Here is a 21156-nt window from a genome sequence, read left to right as displayed (position 1 = left end):
ATCCATACAATGTTCCCAGCATCCTTTGCAAGCTATACTATAAGCTATATATGTACTTCCATTGTAGATCACACCTTGTGGTACATTCACTTTGTAGTGGTGTTTATAGGTCAGAGGTCTCATTCCAGATATAAAAATATCTCTTTTTTTCCATGTTTCTACGCCCAGATTTGCATTAATTTTCATATGATTTTTGTTCTACCCCAAGGCTTGGATTGTATAGGAACTTTTGTATTCACTGAACATGTCATAACACATTAAAACCATATTGCAAGCTGTCAGTGGTCCAGTGTTCCTAAATCTATAACATTCCTATAAAGCCCCAAGGACTCTATAATTCTTCTTCCTATAAGGATATGGGCTACATAATCCCCAGTAATTTACAGAAGCCTTAGGATAAGCTGATACCCTATCTCTTTTATACGTCTCTTCTGGAGAATTATAGCGCAGAGCACACAATTTTCTTCATTAGCGAGGTTGAAGTATATGAACCCTCACTGATTGGATCCCTATAAAAACAACATTATCTCCGTAAAGAAACTTTTAGACTTAACTGGGATTCAGTATTGTGGATACATTCACAGATCTCAGCGGGAAATCTCTGTTTCTGGAGGGTCTTTGGCAGTGCGGAGGAGCCGTCTTCATAGACTTGATTAGCTCAAGCTGTGTGGTTTTGTTAGTTGGGAGTCCGAGGTGCTAAGTAATGGGCCGGTGGTTATGGCCTCTTTTAAAATTTAAAGCAAATGAATGAAAAAATAAATGAAACATTACTGTTTCATAGGGAAAATCTCTTTGGCGTCCAACTCTTCATCTATTTGTTCTTCATGCACTAGGGTGTGCTTGAGTAATGTATATAAATGAGGGAATCATCTTGAGATGAATTCAATTCTCCCTGAATGTCATAAAAAATTGAATTGGCCATAACCTGAACTTTTTCCACTTCAAACAAATCCAGAAAAATGGCAATCAGTCACATTTTTCCAAATTAACAAGCACCAGGAAAGGTTTAATATCAATACTCAACTCTCTCCTCTCTGCAGCCCTCACCTTATCCACTAGGCTGCCCACTTGGTTGTTCCTATCTAGTCTTCATTCTCAGTACGTTGGTCAATTTCACGCCATGGGTCCCATTGGGTGGTTGATGCCACTGGCACCCATAAAGTCTTGTTGAAGCCTGATGCACATCATTGCTTTAGGAGGCTTAGTAGCTATTGAAAGTGCGGAAAAATCCGAGGCATGAACAAAAATGGCAGAAGTGAGTAAATACCGGACCTGGAAAAAAGTTTTCATTTCTTTTCTTTTTTCACCTTATATCTCTTAAATTGAATTTCCTGGTCAAATTCAAACAAATTTGCAAATTGGTGAATGCACTTTTCTAATTTCACATATAAATAAGGATATCGCAATATGTCAGGTTATGAAGTGAAATTAGCTTTTACAATTTTTTCCATATGTATTGTGAGCATACAACCAATGAATTAAGGAGACAGAACATTTCCTAGCTAAACCTTTTTTGCTAAGTGAAGCATTTGTGACTTTAATGGGCTGTCCATTTTAATACAGGAATGGTATAGTTTATGCATTCTCCATCCAAATTCTTCCCTAGGACACGTGCTCGTGACTAATTGGTTTTAATGAGTGACCTATAAGGTGGCATGTCTCCCGTTAGGAAAATAAGTGTGGGCTGATTAGTTACCCCGGCTGATGGTGATCTCAGGGTTGCCGGAATAGCAGCTTGCTTAACAAATTAGGCATATTTTTTTGGCAGCCATCTTCCTAAGAAGCCCAAATTTAGGCAGATTTTAAGTATTTGAGCAGGTTGATTAGACTGTGGATGTTATATAGAAGACATATATCCATTAAAGCCAGCAGGGGAGCAGCATTACCATCACAGAGTCACCAGTCTTCTTTTACTGTAACTGGGGACACTATTTTTGTGACTATATGAAGGAGCACTATGCATAACACCATCATCATATCACCTGCTAATACCCTAAGGGACTTATTGGAAAGATATGAGAAGCCAAGAACAATAGACTATTCGCTGTTGTTGGTCATTGGCCATTTGCATTTTATGCCCACCACAACTGCTATAGGCCATGTCTGAGAATAAAATAGGGGGTTGCAGTGACTTTACTGAATCTAAAAAATTCTAAGACTTACCAAAGTCTAGTATACATGAAGCTGGAGCCTAATGAAGCACAATATGGCCAAGACATCGTTCACTTTAGGACTCTTAGAAGACTATAAAACTAACTCATCACAAGTAGATAGATTATTTGATGTCCTTCATATAATTAGTCACTTCCCTCCTGGAATATTTCTCATTCCCACCTATAAGCTCTTTGCCTTGTAGCATGCAGAGTATGACATCAAAAATTCACACCAATAAGACACCACCAAGTTTTGAGCACTGTAAAGAGCTATCACTTTACCCATGTTCTACCGATATATGTAAATCTTTATTGGACAGTAGGCAATGGGCTTGAGATATAGTAAATGCATTTTTCTCACCAAGGATAGACATTACATGTGCACTGCTTAGACTCAATGCGTGTTTATGTGTACAAGTCTACAGATTTTTGCACAAAAAATAAATTTTCCAAAATCAAAATAAGTCTTTTTCTGACTTATGTATTTGAATGTTGCCCAGGTCTAACCCATATCACTTTACTGATTGCTTGGTGTGAACTAAGACTAAGCAAAGGTCATAGGAGTATACTGAACCACATGTATGTGCAACCTCCTTGAAATCTTCATGAAACAAACACATCAGGAAGAAAGATAAAAGGTCCAGAAAAGCTCTTGTGTAAGTCAAGCACATGTTATAAGACTTTTGAGCTGTCGAAAGTTGTCACGTAAATCCCTAGCTTTATAATGATCCATGCTGCATGGGTGGCCTTAGGGGTCATCAACTCTCTAGCCTAAACATGAGTGAATGGTGGAAAAGAGTCTATAGGCTGGTAAAAATTAAGGAACTTTTTTATCCACATCAATGTCAGCTGTCTTAAATGGTTTGTCTTATCAGAAACAAGTGCTTTCAGCTTGGAGTTTCTACACAGATCAGTTGATCACTGTGGCTCCTATTCGCGGCTTTAGTAATCTGATATTGTGCCAGAAGAAGCTTTAGTCATCTGGGCTACAAGGCTGCTGCTGGGAATTGATGTATTGCTTGGACACTATATAGAAGAATGTTGTGAATTCTGCTCTTGGGCTCCCTCCGGTGGTTGTTGGTGGTAGTGCAGTTGTCTTGGGGTTGTAATCCAGGGCAGGTGTTTCTGCTGATTGCAGCTCTATTAGGTATTTAGGTGTGCAGGATCCATGAGTCTGTGCCAGTTGTCCATTGTACTTGGTGGGATTGCATCTCTCTCTGGCTCCTCATGCCCTGCTGCCAATTCAGCTAAGATAAGTGTCTGTTTTTTTGTCTCTGTGCACACATGCAGTGTGCTTTGCAATTTAATGCAATTCGTTGTGTTTTTGTCCAGCTTAGACTTTGTTTGGATTTTTCAGTCATGCTGGATTCTCAGGAGATGCAGATATACTTTCTATGTCTTTAGTTAGATGTAGAATATTTGTATTATCTGCTGTGGATATTTTTAGGATTTTAATACTGACCGCTTAGAATTCTGTCCTATCCTTTTCTATTTAGCTAGAAGTGCCTCTTTTGCTAAATCCTGTTTTTCTGTCTGCGTGTGTTTTTTCCTCTTATACTCACAGTCAGTATTTGTGGGGGGCTTCCTATCCTTTGGGGTTCTGCTCTGAGGCAAGATAGAATTCCCATTTCCATCTATACAGGTATTTAGTCCTCCGGCTGTGTCGAGGTGTCTAGGACATGTTAGGTACATCCCACGGCTACTTCTAGTTGCGGTGTTAGTTTAGGGTTTGCGGTCAGTACAGGTACCACCTACTCCTGAGAAAGTCTCTCATGTGGCTCCAAGGTCACCGGATCATAACAGTACAACTGGCCAACAATGAGTTAAATGCATCTCAGAAGAAGGGAATAAAGAGCCATTTTTTTTTCTGTAGCCTGCTTTGTCTTTTCTTCCCTCTTTTCCTCTGGGTGACTGAGGAATCTTGTGCTAGCATGGATGTTCATGGATTAGCTTCTCGTGTAGACCAGCTTGCTGCTAGGGTACAGGGTATTTCTGATTATATTGTTCAGACTCCGCTTTTAGAGCCTAGGATTCCTACTCCTGATTTGTTTTTTGGGGACAGGTCCAAATTTTTGAGTTTTAAAAACAATTGTAAACTGTTTTTTGCTCTGAAGCCTCGTTTCTCTGGTGATCCCATTCAGCAGGTTAAAATTGTCATCTCCCTGCTGCGTGGCGACCCTCAGGATTGGGCATTTCCCTGGAATCTGGGAATCCGGCCTTGCTTAATGTAGATGCCTTTTTTCAGGCTCTAGGATTATTATATGATGATGAACCAAATTCTGTGGATCAAGCAGGGAAGACCTTGTTGGCCCTGTCTCAGGGTCAAGAAGCGGCAGAATTGTATTGTCAGGAATTTAGAAAATGGTCTGTGCTGACTAAATGGAATGAGGATGCTTTGGCGGCAATTTTCAGAAAGGGTCTTTCTGAATCTGTTAACGATGTTATGGTGGGGTTTCCCACACCTGTTGGTCTGAGTGATTCTATGTCTCTGGCCATTCAGATTGATCGGCGCTTGCGGGAGCGCAGAACTGTTCGTGCTGTGGCGTTGTCCTCAGAGCAGATGCCTGAGCCTATGCAGTGTGATAGGATTCTGTCTAGAATGGAACAACAAGGATTCAGACATCAGAATAGGTTGTGTTTTTATTGTGGCGATGCTTCTCATGTCATTTCAGTCTGCCCAAAGCGTACAAAGAGAATCGCTAGTTCAGTTACCATCGGATCTGTACAACCTAAATTTCTGTTATCTGTGACCTTGATCTGCTCATTGTCGTCATTTTCTGTCATGGCGTTTGTGGATTCAGGCGCCGCTTTGAACTTAATGGACTTTGAATTTGCCAGGCATTGTGGTTTCCCCTTGCAGTCTTTGCAGAACCCTATTCCTTTAAGGGGCATTGATGCTACACCGTTGGCTAAAAATAAACCCCAGTTTTGGACACAGGTGACCATGTGCATGGCGCCAGCCCATCAGGAAGATTGCCGTTTTCTGGTGTTGCATAATTTGCATGATGCTATTGTGCTGGGTTTTCCATGGTTGCAGATACATAATCCTGTGTTGGATTGGAAGTCTATGTCTGTGACTAGTTGGGGTTGTCAGGGGGTTCGTAATGACGTTCCTGTGATGTCAATCTTCTCTTCCTCCTCTTCTGAAGTTCCAGAGTTTTTGTCTGATTTTCAGGATGTATTCGATGAGCCCAAGTCCAGTTCCCTTCCACCGCATAGGGACTGTGATTGTGCTATTGACTTGATTCCAGGCTGTAAGTTTCCTAAGGGCCGACTTTTCAACCTGTCTGTGCCGGAACATACCGCCATGCGGAGTTTTGTTAAGTAGTCTTTGGAGAAAGGTCATATTCGGCCATCTTCTTCACCATTGGGAGCGGGATTTTTTTTTTGTTGCTAAGAAGGATGGCTCCTTGAGACCCTGTATTGATTATCGCCTCTTGAATAAGATCAAGGTCAAGTTTCAATACCCTTTACCTTTGCTTTCCGATTTGTTTGCCAGGATTAAGGGGGTTAGTTGGTTTACTAAAATTGACCTTCGGGGGGCATATAATCTTGTTCGTATTAAGCAGGGTGACGAATGGAAAACTGCGTTTAATATGCCCGAAGGCCATTTTGAATACCTTGTGATGCCATTCGAGCTCTCTTTTAAGCTCCATCTGTTTTTCAGTCCTCCTTGCATGATATCTTCCGGAATTATCTTGATAAATTCATGATTGTATATTTGGATGACATCTTAATTTTTTCCGATGATTGGGAGTCTCATGTGAAACAGGTCACGATGGTATTTCAGATCCTTCGTGATAATGCTTTGCTTGTGAAGGGGTCTAAGTGTCTCTTTGGAGTGCAGAAGATTTCTTTTTTAGGCTCATTTTTTCTCCCTCATCTATAGAGATGGATCCGGTTAAGGTTCAGGCCATTCATGATCGGATTCAGCCCACATCTGTGAAGAGCCTTCAGAAATTTTTGGGCTTTGCTAATTTTTATCGCCGTTTCATTGCTAACTTCTCCAGTGTGGTTAAACCCCTGACCGATTTGACGAAGAAAGGCGCTGATGTAACGAATTGGTCCCCTGTGGCTGTCTCTGCCTTTCAGGAGCTTAAACACCGATTTACTTCTGCCCCGGTGTTGCGTCAGCCAGATGTTTCTCTTCCGTTTCAGGTTGAGGTTGACGCTTCTGAGATTGGGGCAGGGGCCGTTTTGTCTCAGAGGAATTCTGACGGTTCCTTGATGAAACCGTGTGCCTTCTTTTCCCGTAAGTTTTCGCCTGCTGAACGCAATTACGATGTCGGCAATCGGGAGTTGTTGGCTATGAAGTGGGCGTTTGAGGAATGGCAACATTGGCTTGAGGGAGCCAAGCACCGTATTGTAGTCTTGACCGATCATAAAAATCTGATTTACCTCGAATCTGCTAAACGGCTGAATCCAAGACAGGCTCGATGGTCCCTGTTTTTCTCCCGTTTTGATTTCGTGGTTTCGTATCTTCCGGGTTCTAAGAATGTTAAGGCTGATGCCCTCTCTAGGAGTTTTTTGCCTGATTCTCCTGAGGTATTTGAGCCGGTCGGCATTCTGAAGGAAGGGGTGGTCCTTTCTGCCATTTCCCCTGATTTGCGACGGGTTCTGCAGGAATTTCAGGCTGACAAACCTGACTGCTGTCCAGTGGGGAAACTGTTTGTTCCTGATAGATGGACTAGTAGAGTGATTTCTGAGGTTCATTGTTCTGTGTTGGCTGGCCATCCTGGTATTTTTGATACCAGAGATTTGGTTGGTAGGTCCTTTTGGTGGCCTTCTTTGTCGCGTGATGTGCGTTCTTTTGTGCAGTCCTGTGGGACTTGTGCGCGGGCCAAGCCTTGTTGTTCCCATGCTAGTGGGTTACTTTTGCCTTTGCCGGTCCCTGAGAGGCCCTGGATGCATATTTCTATGGATTTTATTTCAGATCTTCCGGTTTCCCAGAGGATGTCGGTTATCTGGGTGGTTTGTGACCGGTTTTCTAAGATGGTTCATTTGGTGCCTTTGCCTAAATTGCCTTCCTCTTCTGATTTGGTTCCGTTGTTTTTTCAGCATGTGGTTCGTTTGCACGGTATTCTGGAGAATATTGTGTCCGACAGAGGTTCCCAGTTTGTTTCTAGGTTTTGGCGGGCCTTTTGTGCTAGGCTGGGCATTGATTTGTCTTTTTCTTCCGCATTTCATCCTCAGACAAATGGCCAGACCGAGCGAACTAATCAGACTTTGGAAACTTATTTGAGATGCTTTGTGTCTGCTGATCAGGATGATTGGGTGGCTTTCTTGCCATTGGCCGAGTTTGCCCTTAATAATCGGGCTAGTTCTGCTACCTTGGTTTCACCCTTCTTTTGTAATTTTGGTTTTCAACCTCGTTTTTCTTCGGGGCAAGTTGAACCTTCTGATTGTCCTGGTGTGGACTCTGTGGTTGACAGGTTGCAGCAGATTTGGGCTCATGTGGTGGACAATTTGGTGTTGTCTCAGGAGGAGGCTCAGCGTTTTGCTAACCGTCGTCGGTGTGTTGGTTCCCGGCTTCGGGTTGGGGATTTGGTCTGGTTGTCTTCCCGTCATGTTCCTATGAAGGTTTCTTCCCCTAAGTTTAAGCCTCGGTTTATTGGTCCTTATAGGATTTCTGAGATTATCAATCCGGTGTCTTTTCGTTTGGCCCTTCCGGACTCTTTTGCTATCCATAATGTTTTCCATAGATCTTTATTGTGGAAATATGTGGTGCCCGTTGTTCCCTCGGTTGATCCTCCTGCTCCTGTGTTGGTTGATGGGCAGTTGGAGTATGTGGTTGAGAAGATTTTGGATTCTCACTTTTCGAGGCGGAGGCTTCATTACCTTGTCAAATGGAAGTGTTATGGCCAGGAGGATAATTCTTGGGTTTTTGCCTCTGATGTCCATGCTGCTGATTTGGTCCGTGCCTTTCATCTGGCTCATCCTGATCGGCCTGGGGGCTCTGGTGTGGGTTCGGTGACCCCTCTTCAAGGGGGGGTACTGTTGTAAATTCTGCTCTTGGGCTCCCTCTGGTGGTTGTTGGTGGTAGTGCAGTTGTCTTGGGGCTGTTATCCAGGGCAGGTGTTTCTGCTGATTGCAGCTCTATTAGGTATTTAGGTGTGCAGGATCCATGAGTCTGTGCCAGTTGTCCATTGTACTTGGAGGGATTGCATCTCTCTCTGGCTCCTCATGCCCAGCTGCCAATTCAGCTAAGATAAGTGTCTGGTTTTTTGTCTCACATGCAGTGTGCTTTGCAATTTAGTGCAATTCATTGTGTTTTTGTCCAGCTTAGACTTTGTTTGGATTTTTCAGTCATGCTGGATTCTCAGGAGATGCAGATATACTTTCTATGTCTTTAGTTAGATGTAGAATATTTGTATTATCTGCTGTGGATATTTTTAGGATTTTAATACTGACCGCTTAGAATTCTGTCCTATCCTTTTCTATTTAGCTAGAAGTGCCTCTTTTGCTAAATCCTGTTTTTCTGTCTGCGTGTGTTTTTTCCTCTTATACTCACAGTCAATATTTGTGGGGGACTGCCTATCCTTTGGGGTTCTGCTCTGAGGCAAGATAGAATTCCCATTTCCATCTATAGGGGTATTTAGTCCTCCTGCTGTGTCGAGGTGTCTAGGACGTGTTAGGTACATCCCACGGCTACTTCTAGTTGCGGTGTTAGTTTAGGGTTTGCGGTCAGTACAGGTACCACCTACTCCTGAGAAAGTCTCTCATGCGGCTCCAAGGTCACCGGATCATAACAGAAGAATGGCCAATCAATGCAATATATGGATGGCTCCACCAGAATGGGAGACTCCCTGTGGTAGTCATATCCCTAAATAAGGCTTATTCAAAAGGAGCTGCATATGAAATCAAAGGTGTTCAGAGGCCAGCAAGCGTGGCAGCATATTGTGGGTACTGTACAGTAGATCTGAGATTTTTGTAATACGGCCAGGCGCACGTGCCATAAAGCAGTTGACCTGATTCAAATTCTAAAATTCCATATGTTATAAAATAACAAACCAAACTATAATTTGCCCTTCTTGGGACGAGTAATGCCGACAAGCTACTGGTCGGTGTATTTTAATCGGCTGCCGCCAGCTGCTGAGTTCTCAGCACAGTAGAAGGATAATAAATATGAACTGCAAAATTACTGTGTGTAATTAGAAGAGCCAAGGCCCCATAGCACATACTGTGACTGTGCACGCCATGGCAAGGAGAAGAGTGGGGGAAAGTTCGGGAAGGGGGACCTGATGACATTTACAAGTAGTACTCACTAATGTACATGCCCATCTGCTGTGCACTACACAAGTCAGCATTAGGGCAAAGCATCACATGGGGGTGCCACCACTATATGGAGGGGGACTGTCACATGGTGAAAGGAGGCCCATTCAAGAGTTTGCTATGGGGCCTTGGCTCTAATAATTACAGATAAGTACACCTGCGCAGGAGCGCGATGCCGTGCCAACTGCGTGGAAGATGCAGGGTTGTGTCATCCACACGAACCAAGAAGGGGGGCGGCATTGCAAGAAGATGGGAGGCGCCAGACCAAGTAGAGCGACACCCTTCGGACCGGACCGCCCCACAGGTGAATATGATAAAAAAGTTTCTTCTCTTCCAGGTTGGGTTGGGGGCTTATTTACAGCATTATAGAATGTTGTATATAAGCCCTGAAAGGTGGTGGCCTAACTCATAACAGCCAAAACTGGTGACAGGTTCCCCTTACAGGGGTTGTCAAGGTTTGGGATGAAGGTCTTTAGATCTCTGAATCCTCACAGTGTGTATACGACAAGCTGTCAGGATTCTCTGGTGCTGGCAACAAGAGCAGGTGGTCAAGGATGCGAAATGCACATTCCAACTAGTTGTACGCAACCTCGGAGGATAATGTCCACAGTAATATTATAGTGTGTGGCTATGCTCATGGTGATGTCACAGTGCAGGGATAAGCACATTAATGTCACAGTGCAGGGATAATCTACTTAGTGAATTTACAGTACAGACATTATAGAAACAGTAGTAATATCAGAGTGTTGGGAAAGTATGCATGATGATATCCTTAACGTAGAAGTAACACACAAGACACATAAGAGATCACCTTGTGACCTCACAACTTGGGGAAAAAGTCTATATAGTAGCATGCGTCACTTTGAGATATAGTGCACACACATATAGTGTGCACAGGAGTGATGCAGAAAGTAACGCTGCAGAGAAAAATCATACAAATAGCAGATTAATCATAACTCATCATAAGGGCTCCATAGTATAACTTACATTTTGCACATCGATTTCCACAGTCATCTCTAAAAAATCTCAAATTGATTACAGCACAATAATCTCCTTTTGATAACCTTGTGTAATGTAAGAACACTTTATATTCCTTGTAGAAAAGAAGGAATGGTTATGACACGTTATCTATGTAAAATCTGTAAGATTTCTTGTGAAATCGGGGGCTTTTCTGCAGCCTCCCTTCAGGTATTCAGCCCCAGTGTTCCTTAAATATTTACATTGTCCTCATTCCAGCATTGAAAACTGCTGAAGAAAGCAAATAAATGAGCTTTTAGAGATTCCGATGCTTTGTCAATAATTACCAAAGTTAGGAAAGCCAGGGGATGTTTTTACTGAGTGCCATGTGTTCGACTTCATTACTGGAGCAGATGGAACCATAATTCCCGGCCCTGGGCATGCGTCTTAGGAAATTGTAAACAAGTCTTTTCTCTAATAAGTTTTGCTTCCTAGATGTTTAAAGAAAGTGCATTTCATGTATTAAGTAGGCCAAGAAAACATCTGCAGACAGTATCGAAGAAAGGTCTCCAAGTAGAACTATACTTGGAAGTGTCTAGCATTCACATGGAAATAGAATATATCTAGAAAAAAAGGGTTGTTCCATGAGTACATTTTAATTTTCAGGCTAGAAAACTGTATTATTAATTGGAATTACTGTTAAATAATGATTGTGTGTTTAAATATTGCTAATATATACTTGTAGTGGCGCCCCCTGATGTTCTCTTGACTCCTTCTCAGAATGTCCACACAATGTCTTCAGTGATGGGTGGTCACCCATAGCTCAGGACCATTGCTCTGGGCATACCATACATGGGAGGCAGAGTGATACTTGTTATTGTATGGCGATTTTCATATTGATACTGACCACATTAGGCTGAGCTCACTCATCATGGAAAGGATGCATTTATCATTCTTGAAGGATTATCTTCAAATATTTAGAGGATTTGAACAACAAAATTATTATCTACCCATAGTATAGGTAATAACTTGCTGATCACAAAGGGTCATGTCATTAGGACCCCCACTGAATCTGAGAACAAGTCTTTGGAGTTTAATATTTGAATAAAGCACTAGTCCCATATCACTACATTTATGGTCTAAAGCCGGCCATACACACTAGAAGCTTGTTGGCCAAGCGATGCTTAGGCCGATCTTTTGTCCGACAGCCTCCTCAGCTGCTTGTCCCATACACTCGTACCACTGAGCGCTCCTGTGTTCTTTATGAGAAAGTCACCAAATGATGAAATCGGACATATGTTATCTCCCTTCTATCAGTTGACGGTGCCCCCATACATATTAGACTGTTGGGCCGAACCCTTTGATATTGGCCGGTTCAGCAAACATTAGTCTAATGTGAATGTGGGAAGATAGCAGTGGTACCTCCAAAAATGAGAAGGTTGGAAAAGTAACTATATTAAGTTTCAGAGTCCAGGGGTCCCTTGGTTCGATTGATAAAAGTTATTAACTCCTGCAAAAAAAAATAGTTGAGGCTTGATGAATGATCCTTTGCGCCCGATGACTTAAAAAAAAAACGAGCTTTTAGAATATTTCAAGATTTCCCTTTTCTGCATCTTGTTTAATGTCTGTAGCATGGACTGTAGCGGGTAGTGTGACAAATTAATTGGCAGAACCATCAAAAATCAGCATATTAAACATTTCCACATTACCCCTGTTTTACTATCTCCTCTGCTGGCAAAATAATGACTTCCAAACAAGAAAACTGGTGTGTACAGGTGCATACAAACAGTCGCCATCTCTATACATAACTAATAAATAAAGTTGCACTCTGTAGCGCTATAGTATGTAAACATTAAATATATCACATTTGAACTACATTACTGCTCCAGATTATAAAAAAAATGGAGATACTTCGCACATAATTTGACCAATTCATGCATGTCAGCCGCCATCGACAAGACAATCTCCTGTTGCTGGGAATCTATCCTAATGTGAATCCTCTCCTTGGCTGAAGACCACAGTTATATGGGCAGGCAGGATCCAGCTGTAATTAAAACCATCATAGGATGCTGGGTGAACTGAGAACCCATTTATAAATATATATATAAATAACAAAAGCCAGACCGTCACTTACAAATGGAAAACAGGATCCTACCTACCTACATACTGTAACTGGAGGCTTCATTCTAGAAGAGTATTCACATTTGGATAGGTTCCCAGCAATAGGAGATTGCTTTGTCGATGGCTGCTGGGCATGCATGAATTGGCCAAGTTATGTGCTAAGTATCTCCATTTTTTCTTATTATCTAGAGCAGTAGTGCAATTCACATTTCATATATTTCATGTTTACATGCTATAGCGCTACAGAATGCTGCTTTATTTGTTAGTAATAGCTGATCGTGGAGTGGCCATATGTCAGACCCATTGCGATCGGTAAGATATGTCATCACTATTACTGTACTGGAAAACTCCTTTCAGTGGGCTCCAGAGAGGGAAAAATCTGGTAGGACCTTCAAAGAAGGCTTCCACCAGATTTTGTTGGAACTGACAATGCTTTGATTCCTTGCGTCAGTTCCTGATGGATTTTACCAAAAAGAAACATGTACAGTATGTCTAGGTGATAATTTTATTAAATATTGTACAGTATAAAAATATTGTTAATTTTTAGAAGAATCGGGATGCAAGAGTTGACCTCATTTATGTCTTCCCGACAGAGGACTTAATGTATCAGAATGAGCAGTGCATATTCAGAGAGCTTTCGTTAGAGGTTGATTGCACGCTTGAGTTCGGAAGGAAAAGATTTAGGTCTTGGATCATCTCAGTGTGAAATTTCCTTTAAATAGTAAATTCTATCTTTAGGGGTTTAGGTCAGAATATGGATAAAAGCAGCCTGGACTGGTTCCCACAATCACGCATCTCGTGCATAATCCAGGAGTCCAGGCTCCTCAACTATCACCACTTTTCGCTAACAATCAGGCAGTAGAAGAGATAAGACACCTTCAGGTCCTCTTTACAGGCTTAGTATCACTGATCTGCTATCTATAATTGATTGCTCCTGTGTTTTGACAATTGAAACCGTCTCACAATCCCAGTTCCAGTGCTATTCTTCAGCATGTTTTATAGAGCTTGGTTAAGTAAACATCCTCAAACAAATCAACCAGAGAGAGCCTAAAATAAACAGCGCTACTGTGCCAAGTTCATAATTGCTTGCACATTTAATGCTTTACCCCCCAACCCTTTCCATGCACATCTGAAATGGTTTTCTCCTTGTGACCGTAATTGTTTTGAAATCACAGCTTCCCAAGATCTGTAGGATATTTACATTTTTGGAATTTTTTTCGACAGATTGTACAAAACCCTCACTCTAAAAATACATATTTCCTGATACTGTGGATAGAGTAACTTAAGCAAAAGTTCTAAGAACTGGATGTTTCCTTCTCTCAACTACAATAAACCTTCAGTAACGAAACTAATGGTAGCTGTCGCTTCAAGCGACTGTTCAGAATAAGCTGTCAAATGTGTGTACACATGTAATGTCAGAGGACACCATGGCTGAGGGTCGTTACCGTGTCCCTGGATACTGCAGAAAAAGGGGTGTCCTGGTTGGGTGTATGCTGTTACCTTTAAGACAAACTGCTGCAAACCACATGCTGCAGCTTGACATGGTAGACCAGGACCCTACAGAGCAGAGAGATGAGAGAGCAAAAATAAACCTTTCTTTACTAATCAACTGGTGAAATGTATGTACATCGGATAGCAGGCATTACACTTAGAGAATACATCTACTGCACAATCCAGAGGCAAGAACTTCATTGTTACATGTGGAGGTTCATTTGTTCTGCTACGTGTTGCACTAGGCAAAGGTCTAGTAAGGTCCAAAACGCGCGTCGGGGTTCGTTGCTGCTATCCTGAACACTGTACAGCCTCCTGGTATGTACCTCCTCTTGGCACACATGTTCCATGCAGCACATATATGTTAGCCACTTGGCTCCCATCTTAGAGCTCAAATTGATAGGTTTCAATGCTCGATGTTACCTGTGTACAACACACGTCCTTAGCATCCTGCACTATGGTTTTCACAATCATGTACTTTACACCTATGTGACTACTTTACAATTGTCAACCATCATTCACTCTACCGTGGTATTGTCTACAACTTTACTATATATACTGCCACCCATAGCTTTCTGCCACATATATGCACTCTAACTGCTGCTTGCATTCCGCACTATATAGGTACTACTACCAACACTTTTTCATTTATTGTGAACTCTCACTGCCAATTTACTTTATCTGTTTATGTATATGGTAACACCAGTATAGATTCCTAATTAATATTGTCACAAGCGTTTTGATTGATTATTTGAGGCTGTGTGTTCATTTACATCTGACTTTCCATTTTAATAATAATTTTAATGTTTTAGTCATATTACTTTTTTGTTGTCCTTATAACTTGAACTCCCTTTTCAAACCCGTTCTCGGTCAATTGTTTTTCGGTTTTCCTTTCCACTCGGTAAACTTCAGTATTCTTGGGAAAAAGGTAATGTGACTCCTAAGTGAATAAAGAAGCTCATTATTTTTTGTAAAAATTTCTTGAAGTGACAATAACCTTTAAATATAGATTACCAGTGCCATAAAGATCCTAATAAATGCTAAATGTGGTCATATATCTGAGACGTGTCATGCTACTCTCCACTGCATGTCGTTAGGTACAGTTGAAGAAAACGTTATTGGTGAGTGTAGACTTTATTCCTTTATTTTTTTTTTTAATTCGTCACTTGCCTTCAAAGGCCCTTGGGCTGACAGCTCCTCTTCTGAGCCCCAATTGTTGTGAATTAGACTTCTTGGCTCCCTCTGGTGGTTATTAGTGATATGACTCTGGGATTTTCTTTCCTCAGTTTGCACCCACCTGGGTCGTTAGTCCAGGGGTGTTGCTATATAAACCTCCTGGATCCTTAGTCCAGTGCCTGGCATCATTGTAATCAGATCCTTTTTGTTTGCTCCTATCTGCTGGTCCTGGTTTGTGCAAAATTAAGCTAAGTCCTGCTTCTTTGTTTTTTGGGTTATTTGCTTGCTCTCATTTTTGTCCAGCTTGTACTAAATGTGATTCCTGACCTTGCTGGAAGCTCTAGGGGGCTGGTGTTCTCCCCCCGGGCCGTTAGACGGTTCGGGGGTTCTTGATTATCCAGCGTGGATATTTTTGATAGGGTTTTTGCTGACCATATAAGTTATCTTACTATATTCTGCTATTAGCTAGTGGGCCTCTCTTTGCTAAATACCTAGCTCATCCTTACGTTTGTCTTTTCCTCTTACCTCACCGTTATTATTTGTTGGGGGCTTGTTTCCAACTTTTGGGGTCTTTTCTCTGGAGGCAAGAAAGGTCTTTCTTTTCCCTTCTAGGGTTAGTTAGTTCTCCGGCTGGCGCGAGACGTCTAGAATCAAAGTAGGCACGTTCCCCGGCTGCTGTTATTTGTGGTGCTAGGATTAGATATATGGTCAGATCAGTTACCACTGCCCTATGAGCTGGTTTTTGTGTTTGCAGACTTAGAAACTATTTCTGAGACCCTCTGCCATTGGGGTCATAACAGTATGCCAGGCCAACATTGAATGTTTATTGCATTGCAGAAGTGGGATAATAAGAAAGGAAATTCTGAGTTTTTTTTTTTTTTTTTTTCCTCTCTTCCTCCCCTTTACCTTTGAGTGGCTTGTGCTTGCTACAGACATGAATGTCCAGACCTTGATTACAAGTGTAGACCAGCTTGCTGCTCGTGTGCAGGGCATACAAGATTTTGTTACCAGTAGTCCAATGTCTGAACCTAAAATACCTATTCCTGAACTGTTTTCTGGAGACCGATTTAGGTTTAGGAATTTCAGGAACAATTGTAAATTGTTTCTTTCTCTGAGACCCCGTTCATCTGGAGATCCAGCTCAGCAAGTGAAAATTGTTATCTCTTTTTTACAGGGCGACCCTCAGGATTGGGCTTTTTCGCTAGCGCCAGTAGATCCGGCATTGGCAAATATTGATGCGCTTTTTCTGGCGCTCGGATTGCTTTACGAGGAACCCAATCTTGAAGTTCAGGCAGAAAAAGCCTTGCTGGCTATTTCTCAGGGCCAGGATGAAGCTGAAGTGTATTGCCAAAAATTTCGGAAATGGTCCGTGCTTACTCAGTGGAATGAGTGTGCTCTGGCCGCAAATTTCAGAAATGGCCTTTCTGAAGCCATTAAGAATGTGATGGTGGGTTTCCCCATTCCTACAAGTCTGAATGATTCTATGGCGCTGGCTATTCAAATTGACCGGCGTTTGCGGGAGCGCAAAACCGCTAATCATCTGGTGGTGTTGTCTGAACAAACATCTGATTTAATGCAATGTGATAGAATTCAGACTAGAAATGAGCGGAAAAATCATAGACGTCAGAATGGGTTATGTTTTTACTGTGGTGATTCTACACATGTTATATCAGCATGCTCTAAACGCCTAACAAGGGTTGTCAGTCCTGTCGCCATTGGTAATTTGCAACCTAAATTTATTTTGTCTGTGACTTTAATTTGCTCATTGTCTTCTTACCCTGTTATGGCATTTGTGGATTCAGGCGCTGCCCTGAGTCTTATGGATCTGTCATTTGCCAAGCGCTGTGGTTTTGTTCTTGAACCGTTGGTAAATCCTATTCCTCTTAGAGGTATTGATGCTACGCCATTGGCGGAAAATAAACCGCAGTTTTGGACGCAGGTAACCATGTGCATGACTCCTGAACATCGGGAGGTGATTCGTTTTCTTGTTCTGCATAAAATGCATGATTTGGTCGTTTTGGGGCTGCCATGGTTACAGACCCACAATCCAGTCTTGGATTGGAAGGCAATGTCTGTGTCAAGTTGGGGCTGTCAGGGAATTCATGCTGATTCCCCGCCGGTGTCTATTGCTTCCTCTACTCCTTCGGAAGTTCCTGAGTATTTGTCTGATTATCAGGATGTATTCAGCGAGTCCAGATCCAGTGATCTGCCTCCTCATAGGGACTGTGACTGCGCCATAGATTTGATTCCAGGTAGTAAATTTCCTAAGGGAAGATTATTTAATCTGTCTGTACCTGAGCATGCCGCAATGCGTTCGTATATCAAGGAGTCTCTGGAGAAGGGGCATATCCGTCCATCCTCTTCCCCTCTTGGTGCGGGATTCTTTTTTGTGGCCAAGAAGGACGGATCTTTGAGACCTTGTATTGACTATCGGCTTCTGAATAAAATCACTGTTAAATTTCAGTATCCTTTGCCTCTGTTGTCGGACTTGTTTGCCCGGATTAAAGGTGCCAAGTGGTTCACCAAGATAGATCTTCGTGGTGCGTACAACCTTGTGCGCATTAAGCAAGGAGATGAATGGAAGACTGCATTTAATACGCCCGAAGGTCATTTTGAGTACTTGGTGATGCCTTTTGGGCTCTCTAATGCGCCCTCAGTGTTTCAGTCCTTTATGCATGATATTTTCCGGAAGTATCTGGATAAATTTATGATTGTTTATCTGGATGATATTCTGGTTTTCTCTGAAGATTGGGACTCACATTTGGAGCAGGTCAGGATGGTGTTTCAGGTTTTGCGTGAGAATGCTTTGTTTGTTAAGGGCTCAAAGTGTCTCTTTGGAGTACAGAAGGTTCCCTTTTTGGGGTTTATTTTTTCCCCTTCTGCTGTGGAGATGGACCCAGTCAAGGTCCGAGCTATTCATGATTGGACTCAACCCACGTCAGTTAAGAGTCTTCAGAAGTTCTTGGGTTTTGCTAACTTCTACCGTCGTTTTATCGCTAATTTTTCTAGCGTTGTTAAACCTTTGACGGATATGACCAAGAAAGGTTCTGATGTTGCTAACTGGGCTCCTGCAGCAGTGGAGGCGTTCCAAGAGTTGAAGCGCCGGTTTACTTCGGCGCCTGTTTTGTGCCAGCCTGATGTCTCACTTCCCTTTCAGGTCGAAGTGGATGCTTCTGAGATTGGGGCAGGGGCCGTTTTGTCACAGAGAGGCCCTGGTTGCTCGGTAATGAGACCATGTGCTTTCTTCTCCAGGAAGTTTTCGCCTGCTGAGCGGAATTATGATGTCGGCAATCGGGAGTTGCTGGCCATGAAGTGGGCATTTGAGGAGTGGCGTCTTTGGCTCGAGGGTGCTAAGCATCGTGTGGTGGTCTTGACTGATCACAAAAATCTGATGTATCTCGAGTCTGCTAAACGCCTGAATCCTAGACAGGCCCGCTGGTCATTGTTTTTCTCCCATTTTGACTTTGTGGTCTCGTATTTACCAGGTTCAAAGAATGTGAAGGCTGATGCTCTTTCAAGGAGCTTTGTGCCTGACTCTCCTGGAGTCGCAGAACCAGTTGGTATTCTTAAAGAGGGAGTTATCTTGTCAGTAGTGTTGAGCATTCCGATGCTGCAAGTATCGGGTATCGGCCGATACTTGCTGTATCGGAATTCCGATACCGGGATTCCGATACTCTTGTGGTATCGGGTATCGGGTATCGGAACAACATTAATGTTAAAATGTGTAAAATAGAGAATTAAAATAAAAAATATCGCTATACTCACCTGTCCGACGCAGCCGGGACCTCAGCGCAGGAACCGGCAGCGTTGTTTGTTTAAAATTCCCGCTTTTACATGGTTACGCGAAGTCCCGGCTTGTGATTGGTCAGGGCGGCCATGTTGCCGGGCCGCGGACCAATCACAGCAAGCCGTGACGAAAATACGTCACGGCTTGCTGTGATTGGTCCGCGTCCCGGCAACATGGCCGCCATTAACCAATCACAAGCCGTGACGTCACGGGAGGCTGGAAACGCGCTCATTTTAAAAAGGGCGCGTGTCCAGCCTCCCGTGACGTCACGGCTTGTGATTGGTTGCGTCGCGGTCAACCAATCACAAGCCGGGAGGCTGGACACGCGCCCATTTCAAAATGAGCGCGTCCAGCCTCCCGGCTTGTGATTGGTTGATCGCGGCGCAACCAATCACAAGCCGTGACGTCACGGGAGGCTGGACACGCGCCCATTTCAAAATGAGCGCGTCCAGCCTCCCGGCTTGTGATTGGTTGATCGCGGCGCAACCAATCACAAGCCGTGACGTCACGGGAGGCTGGACACGCGCCCATTTTAAAATGAGCGCGTGTCCAGCCTCCCGTGACGTCCCGGCTTGTGATTGGTCAGGGCGGCCATATTGCCGGGACGCGGACCAATCACAGCAAGCCGTGACGTAATTTCGTCACGGCTTGCTGTGATTGGTCCGCGTCCCGGCAACATGGCCGACCTGACCAATCACAAGCCGGGAATTCACGTAACCAAGTAATAGCGCGATTTTTAAACAAACAACGCTGCCGGTTCCCTCGCTGAAGTCCCGGCTGCGTCGGACAGGTGAGTATAGCGATATTTTTTATTTTAATTCTTTCTTTTACACATTTATATGGTTCCCAGGGCCTGAAGGAGAGTTTCCTCTCCTTCAGACCCTGGGAACCATCAGGGATACCGTCCGATACATGAGTCCCATTGACTTGTATTGGTATCGGGTATCGGTATCGGATTGGATTCCGATACTGTGACGGTATCGGCCGATACTTTCCGATACCGATACTTTCAAGTATCGGACGGTATCGCTCAACACTACTTGTCAGCCATTTCTCCTGATTTGAGACGCGTGTTGCAGAGATTTCAGGCTGGTAGACCTGACTCTTGTCCACCTGACAGACTGTTTGTTCCTGATAGGTGGACCAGCAGAGTCATTTCCGAGGTTCATTCCTCGGTGTTGGCAGGTCATCCGGGAATTTTTGGCACCAGAGATCTGGTGGCTAGGTCCTTTTGGTGGCCTTCCTTGTCACGGGATGTGCGGTCATTTGTGCAGTCCTGTGGGACTTGTGCTCGAGCTAAGCCTTGCTGTTCTCGTGCCAGCGGGTTGCTCTTGCCCTTGCCTGTCCCGAAGAGGCCTTGGACACACATTTCCATGGATTTCATTTCTGATCTCCCGGTGTCTCAGGGCATGTCTGTCATCTGGGTGGTATGTGATCGCTTTTCCAAAACGGTCCATTTGGTGCCTTTGCCTAAGCTGCCCTCCTCTTCCGATCTGGTTCCTGTGTTCTTTCAGAATGTGGTTCGTTTACACGGCATTCCTGAGAATATTGTGTCTGACAGAGGATCCCAGTTTGTTTCCAGGTTCTGGCGATCCTTTTGTGCTAGGATGGGCATTGAGTTGTCGTTTTCGTCTGCCTTTCATCCTCAGACTAATGGACAAACGGAGCGAACTAATCAGACTCTGGAGGCTTATTTGAGGTATTTTGTTTCGGCAGATCAGGATGATTGGGTGACCTTCTTGCCGTTGGCTGAGTTTGCCCTTAATAACCGGGCTAGTTCCGCTACTTTGGTTTCGCCATTTTTCTGCAACTCTGGTTTCCATCCTCGTTTTTCCTCGGGACATGTGGAGCCTTCTGACTGTCCTGGGGTAGATTCTGTGGTGGATAGGTTGCAGCAGATCTGGAATCATGTGGTCGACAACTTAAAGTTGTCACAGGAGAAGGCTCAGCGTTTTGCCAACCGCCGCCGTGGTGTGGGTCCCCGACTTCGTGTTGGGGATTTGGTATGGCTGTCTTCTCGATTTGTTCCTATGAAGGTCTCCTCTCCTAAAATTAAGCCTCGCTTCATCGGTCCTTACAAGATATTGGAAATCCTTAATCCTGTGTCCTTTCGCTTGGATCTTCCGGTGTCGTTTGCCATTCACAACGTGTTCCATAGGTCCTTGTTGCGGCGGTACGTTGTACCTGTGGTTCCTTCTG

General features: G+C 43.4%; 1 protein-coding gene across 1 annotated transcript in view; it reads left to right on the top strand.

The window, feature by feature from the left end:
* ANGPT1 (angiopoietin 1) overlaps window positions 1-21156 on the top strand; it is a 402043-nt gene that overhangs the window by 100596 nt on the left and 280291 nt on the right. The window lies entirely within an intron of this gene.

The sequence above is a fragment of the Ranitomeya variabilis genome, chromosome 6 (assembly GCF_051348905.1).
Source record: "Ranitomeya variabilis isolate aRanVar5 chromosome 6, aRanVar5.hap1, whole genome shotgun sequence".
NCBI lineage: Eukaryota > Metazoa > Chordata > Amphibia > Anura > Dendrobatidae > Ranitomeya > Ranitomeya variabilis.
The sequence above is the reverse complement of the archived record's forward strand: the minus strand, read 5'-3'. Positions and strand labels throughout refer to the sequence as shown.